The sequence below is a fragment of the Atta cephalotes genome (genome assembly GCF_000143395.1).
Source record: "Atta cephalotes unplaced genomic scaffold scaffold00078, whole genome shotgun sequence".
NCBI lineage: Eukaryota > Metazoa > Arthropoda > Insecta > Hymenoptera > Formicidae > Atta > Atta cephalotes.
Window position 1 is genome coordinate 394,379 of NW_012130142.1, and position 6,524 is coordinate 400,902.

Sequence of the window (6,524 nt, forward strand, 5' to 3'; positions counted from 1 at the left end):
CTACTTAGTTGGTCGGCGTTTCCCTTTCCCTTTCCTTCCGGTACCCGTACCGACCGTCCGTCGTTGTAGTAGTCGATTACTTCTTCTCTTCGTACACACACACACACACACACACACACACACACACACACACACACACACACACTGTATACGCACTAACACATAGTGAATTAGAATCCTTACAGTTATCCTACTATATTGTGGTGAATCTGGATCCTTGTATGATGCTTGTGTATTGAGAAGGTCGATTTTGTATGAAATAGCGAGTGAAGATAAAGAAATACTATTTCCTAATGATACATTTGTACTTGGTGATTCTATATATCCGACGTTACCATGGCTTATTCCATTTCGAGACAATGGTCACTTAACATCTCAGCAAACAGAATTTAATTCTTTGCATTCGTACACGGATGGCAGTTGAAAGAGCATTTGGCATGTTAAAAGCACGATTTCAGCTCAGATAAAATTCTTTTCGGAGTACCGAAATATAGAGTTTATTACGAATATAATAATAGCAGCGTGTATTCTACACAATCTTTGTATAGATGAAAATGATGATTTTCAAATAAAAAATGAAGAAAATGATGATCATGTAATTATGGGATGAAAATATTGATTACGAAAATATCAATGATGTTCGGATAGATCGCAAAATGCAATGGTTTAAAGAATTATTTCCTGAAATGTAATAATATATGTGCATATAACATTTATGATTTCCATAAAGAAGAAACATTGAATTACGTTGATTACAACGATTGAAATTTATTAGTACATAAGTTAATACATTATAAAAAATGATTGCACAAAGTGTAACAGGAACATATAGATCAGTATGACGAATTGCCTATTCATGCAGGCGCGCACGTTTGTTCACAACTGCGTAAGCTTAATCACTGAGACAGTATCATTCGCATATCTTTTTCGCATATAGTCGTCCGAAGTTTTGATACATTTATGACAGATTTCCGTAGCAATTTGTTAAAATAGAAATTGAAAAAATATAGGTTATAAAATGAATTTAAGAAAATCTTAGATGTTATATCTTCTTTATTACGAGAAAAACTTTATTATAATTGATCATAAACTAAATTAGAATATAAATTCTATGTTATAATCTTACTTAAATTATATTTTATATAATTTATTATATATATTATATATAATCTTATATTATGTTTTATATAATATATTATATATAATCTTACTTAAATTATACTTAAATTATACTTAAATTATATTTTGCTCAAAATATGTGCTTTATGCACAGTTCGAAAGTCAGCAGTTAGCACATATGTGCAAATTTAAATAATCGACTAACGAATTTGATCTATTGTAAATTTTAATGATGACAGAAATGATCGTTAACGAATCTTACAATATTCATTTTGGTATATTAATTTATTAATTAATAATTAATTCAATAATTAATTTTATATTAGTATTGCTACATAACAATTTGCAAATAGTCACGATAAAAATAAAAAAATCAAAGACGAACAACCCTCTATACTATTTATACATAATATTGACATATAACATTAATATTAATAACAATCATATATTTATTATAATTTTTACAGAAGATTATAGATGATGTTCGAAATATCCTCCATTTTCTTCCGCATATAACGCAATTCTCCGCATAATGCTGCCTCGCACTATGAATAACATAATAGGTGTTATTTTTTCAACTGCATCTTCTTTTTCTTATCAAATCATTTTTGCTGTAATAGTATCTTGTAAACTTGATCCCGAATGTAGTCCCATACAAAAAAATCTATTAGTGTAAGGAGAGCGTGGGGACCATTCATGTAAAGTGTTACGAATGCCTATCCATTTGTTAGGAAATCTTTGATTCAGTACGAACAAGAAAAGATGCGCAGGATGACCATCTTGTTGAAATATAATATTTGGTAATATGTAGTCAGTGGAACATCATCTAATAAATTAGGTAGTATTTTCTCCAGAAAAGCGGAATAAATCTTTGCTGTGATATTAATATTTTCAGGAAAGAAATATGCTTCGATAACTTGATTATCTAAAATTCCCATTCAAACGTCAACCTGGTACAAAAAATTTTGATTATTATAATTTTGTAAATATTTGAAATCAAAATGGCAAGAAAATTATTTAATTATAAACTTGTAGCTATCATTCTACGATAAGTAATTATCTTTATTACGAGTATTTAAATATTTTTTAATTTTTAGAGTTGAAGAAATCTAAAAACGTTCGGTATAGAAGAAGATTGTCCAATCAATCACAAAAAATCATCCTCGATGATGAAAGTCTTGGAAAAATAATCTTTGGAATGGCAAGCTGCAGCCCTCTATGCCGAACGTTTTTTTTTCTAATAAGCATCAATCAGGATATAGCTTTTTTCAAGTATTATATAATAGAATATCAATATGGGAAATTACACGTTCCAATACGACCATGGCATATTTCAACGAGAAGAGAGGATAATTAATGCTTAAGAGAAGCAAATATTGTTAATCAGCATACGAGCACTAGAAATGTTGCACATGACTTACAAGCCATATGAAGGTCTATAGAATTATAAAATATAATCTTAGATGGCATCCGTTTAAGAGGCACACAATTCAAAGATTATTTTCCCAAGACTTTCATTGTCTAGAAATTTTGTGACTGGTTGTCCGAGCAAATAAAAACAAGATATATGACCAATTGGCAGTTATCTTTTCTTATTAAAATTGACAATAAACAATTTTTTAATAAAATAGGTTAAAAATGAAATTTTAGATTTTTTTCAACTCTAAAAATTAAAAAATATTTAAATATTCATAATAAAGATAATTACTTATCGTAGAATGATAGCTACAAGTTTATTAAATTTTATTAAGTTTATTAATTAAATAATTTTCTTGCCATTTTGATTTCAAATATCTACAAAATTATAGTAATCATAATTTTTTGTACTAGGTTGACGTTAATGACAATTTGCTAATGATAATTTCTTGAGAAGAATTCTCTGAACAGACAAATATATTTTTCGCGTGATGAATAAATAAACAGACATAATGAGCGGATGAACATCATTATGCGAAGAAAATCCTCATTGTCGAAAAGAAATACATATACAAGGACAATTCCATATTAACATCTTGATGGGAATTTTAGAAAATCAAGTTATCAGACCATATTTCTTTCCTGAAGATATCACAGCAGAGAGCACGAGGATGTTCCAGATACGGGAAATTATGTAGCAGAGGTGTACGGAAACTTGCGTCCGTGTCGCGGTGAAGACATGGCGCAGGATCAATAGTCGTCGGGCGCGATCCGCCGCCGCCTCCGAGCATGGTCCGCTGCCAGTCCCCATCATCACCACCGAATGCGATCTCCACTGCGCGCTATACTTACCGTATATATTTACCTACATCTTTCAAGAGTTGTCGTCTTTTTCTTTATTCCGCTTTTCTGGAGAAAACACTACCTAATTTATTAGATGATGTTTCATTGGCTATATTATCAAATATTATATTTCAACAAAATGGTCATCCTGCGCATACATCTCTTCTTGCTCATATTGTACTGAATCAAAAATTTTCTAACAGATGGATAGGCATCCATCTGTTAGAAAATACTTTGCATGAATGGCCCCCACGCTGCCTTATCAATAGACTTTTTTGTATAGGACTACATTCGGGATCAAGTTTACGAGACACTATCACGCAGCAGAAACGATTTGATAAAAAAAATAGAAGATGCAGTTGAAAAAATAATTATGTTATCCAAAGTGCGAGGAAGCATTACGCGGAAAATGCGTTTGTGCGGAAGAAAATGGAGGATATTTCGAACATTTTTTATGTTTAATGTTCTATAAAAATGATTATAAATATATTATTGTTTATTTTGTTATGTCAATATTATGTATAAACAGTATAAAGGGTTCGTCTTTAATTTTTTATTTTTATCATGACTATTTGCAAATTGTTATGTAGCAATACTATGTATAATATAATATAATTTATAATATAATATAATATAATATAATATAATATAATTAATTATTAAATTAATTATTAATTAATAAATTAATATATCAAAATGAATATTGCAAGATTTGTTAACGATCACTTCTTTCATCATTAAAATTTACAATGGATCAAATTTATTAATCGACTATTTAAATTTGCACATATGTGCTAACTGCTGACTTTCGTACTGTGCATTTTGAGCAAAATATAATTTAACTAATAAGATTATAATTTAACATATAATTTAACATATAATTTATATTCTAATTTAGTTTATGATCAATTATGATAGAGCTTTTCTCGTAATAAATAAGATATAATACATAAGATTTTCTTAATAAAATTCATTTTATAACTATTGGGTTGTCCGGAAAGTTCGTGCCGACTAAAATTTAAATTTTAATATACATTTATTAAATTAAAATTTTCTGCGTTTCAATTTTCCTTCAACATCGGCACGAACTTTCCGAATAACCCAATATATCATCTCTTCAACTTCTGTTTTAACGAATTGCTACGAAAATCTGTCATAAGTATATCAAAACTTCGGACGCACACTTTATAAGTGAAAAAGATATGCGAGTGATTATACCGTCTCAGTGATTAAGCTTACACAGTTATGAACAAACATGTGCGCCTGCACGAATAGGCAACTCGTCATACTGACCTGTATATTACACCCTGTACATATTTGTGTTTTATTAAATGAGTTTTATTGAACTTTTTATATATTATATTTCAATACACAAATGTTATTTAATCACAACTTACTTAATAACAATCTTAACTTATTTAACATTTATAATTTATTAAACGATTGTAATGCTTGCACATTAATAAGTAGGTATACGGGTTCTAATCCATGAAGCTAGAGGGGAGGCGCGGGGCGCGGGAGGTACTCATTGGTGTGAGGGAAGAGGGGGAAAGCGCGGGAATCGGTTTACTGATATTAATGATATATGCCGCTATGTTGTGATGTCACATGTCATTGGTGGCCGCCGCCGCTGCCACTGCTGCCGCCGCCACTACGTACCCACAAACGTGCGTCGCGGTATTATAACGCGGACAAGATATTTTGTCTAGGAAATCGATGATATATCATGGATGTACTAGCTTCTAAACAAAGCGCCATCAATGAGGGGTAGATGATGAAATCATAGTTCTCACAGTTCTTTCTTTCAAAGTCATAATAATACATTGATAATGATATTTATCTAGAGAGAACCACGAGATGGTACATCGCGATGCGTTAACAGAAGCGCCAATAACGATATTTTTTTCTAAGAAGAGATCAGTGACAGCATCGTCGTCGACTGTGATTCAAAAGAGGGTAAACAAAGGGACAAAGAAGTCGCAAATGGAATATAGGTATCAGGGTATCATAAATATACGATCCCCACTTGTCCCAAGCAGGTAGAGCGGACTAAACTGAGTCAAAAAGTTTTCTACCATTTTACAATGTTCGCAATAATTAAGATCGAGATATTATCGTTTAAAGATAGCCGAATACGCGCGTCCACCCGACCTACTATTGCTGAAGGTACGGCCCACTCAGTGTATGGCGCGCGAGTCCTGAGGAGCGGAGATAGCCTAGCAAGCGTGCCGTTCGAGCTCACAGGCTCGCAGCGGTGAGCGGAGCGCTTGCCTCACTCCCCGTGCGACAAGCTATCGATGACTAATCGGCATTTTAGAAATAATATCTCGATTGCGAAAATTGGGAAATGATCAAGAACTGTTGAAAAAACTCAGTTTAGTTCGTTTTGAAGTGTGCACATATACATACAAAAAAATGTTTCAAGTAAATAATAAGAGTATTTTAAAATTATATTATCAAGAAAATATTCTTTGTAATAATATAATCGTTACTCAAAAAAAAGAAGAATAAAAATTGCATTCTCTCTTAATATTAAAATGCTATTTTTCTGCATTTTCTATACTACCGCTTATGGAAGTTCGAACATAAATTTCATCGAATGATCGCGTAAAAAATTAAAACATAAAATAACAATTGTATTATTTTTGAAATATATTTTAGATCACTTGTAACATATACTTGTAAAAGTTTTATAAATTATTTTTATTTTTATGTGCCAAAATTGAATTGAATATGAAAAATATTTTATAAAGTTTTTGCTATTCTTTTAATCATTTATTTTAATCGAAGAAATCTTTCTCTGAGTGCGTGTGATACAGATTCGCAAGTCAAAAAATAATTTCTTTTGTGGCAAGGGCTAATAAAGCGCTGTCATTTCTACACCACTTTGCAATAGATAGCATGGAGCATTTTTTTTAAAGTGTCTTTTTAAAGTGTCCGCTTTTATATTTCCTGCCCACATGTTTATCACTCAACGATATTGAAATACTTTATCAAATAGCGTGCGAATTTTCAACTGCCCATAATATATGATTTCGGGAGTTGAACACGCCATTCGGTTGCACGCACGCACGCACGCACTCACGCACGCACGCACGCACGCACGCACGCACGCACGCACGCACGCACGCACGCACGCACACACA

At 31.7% G+C, this 6,524-nt stretch overlaps 2 pseudogenes; both read left to right on the forward strand.

Moving 5' to 3' along the window:
• LOC105624439 overlaps positions 1 to 692 on the forward strand; it is a 3,705-nt pseudogene extending 3,013 nt beyond the window's left edge.
• A 4,543-nt stretch (positions 693 to 5,235) lies between these two features.
• The window catches only part of LOC105624440, a 4,111-nt pseudogene continuing 2,822 nt past the window's right edge, over positions 5,236 to 6,524 (forward strand).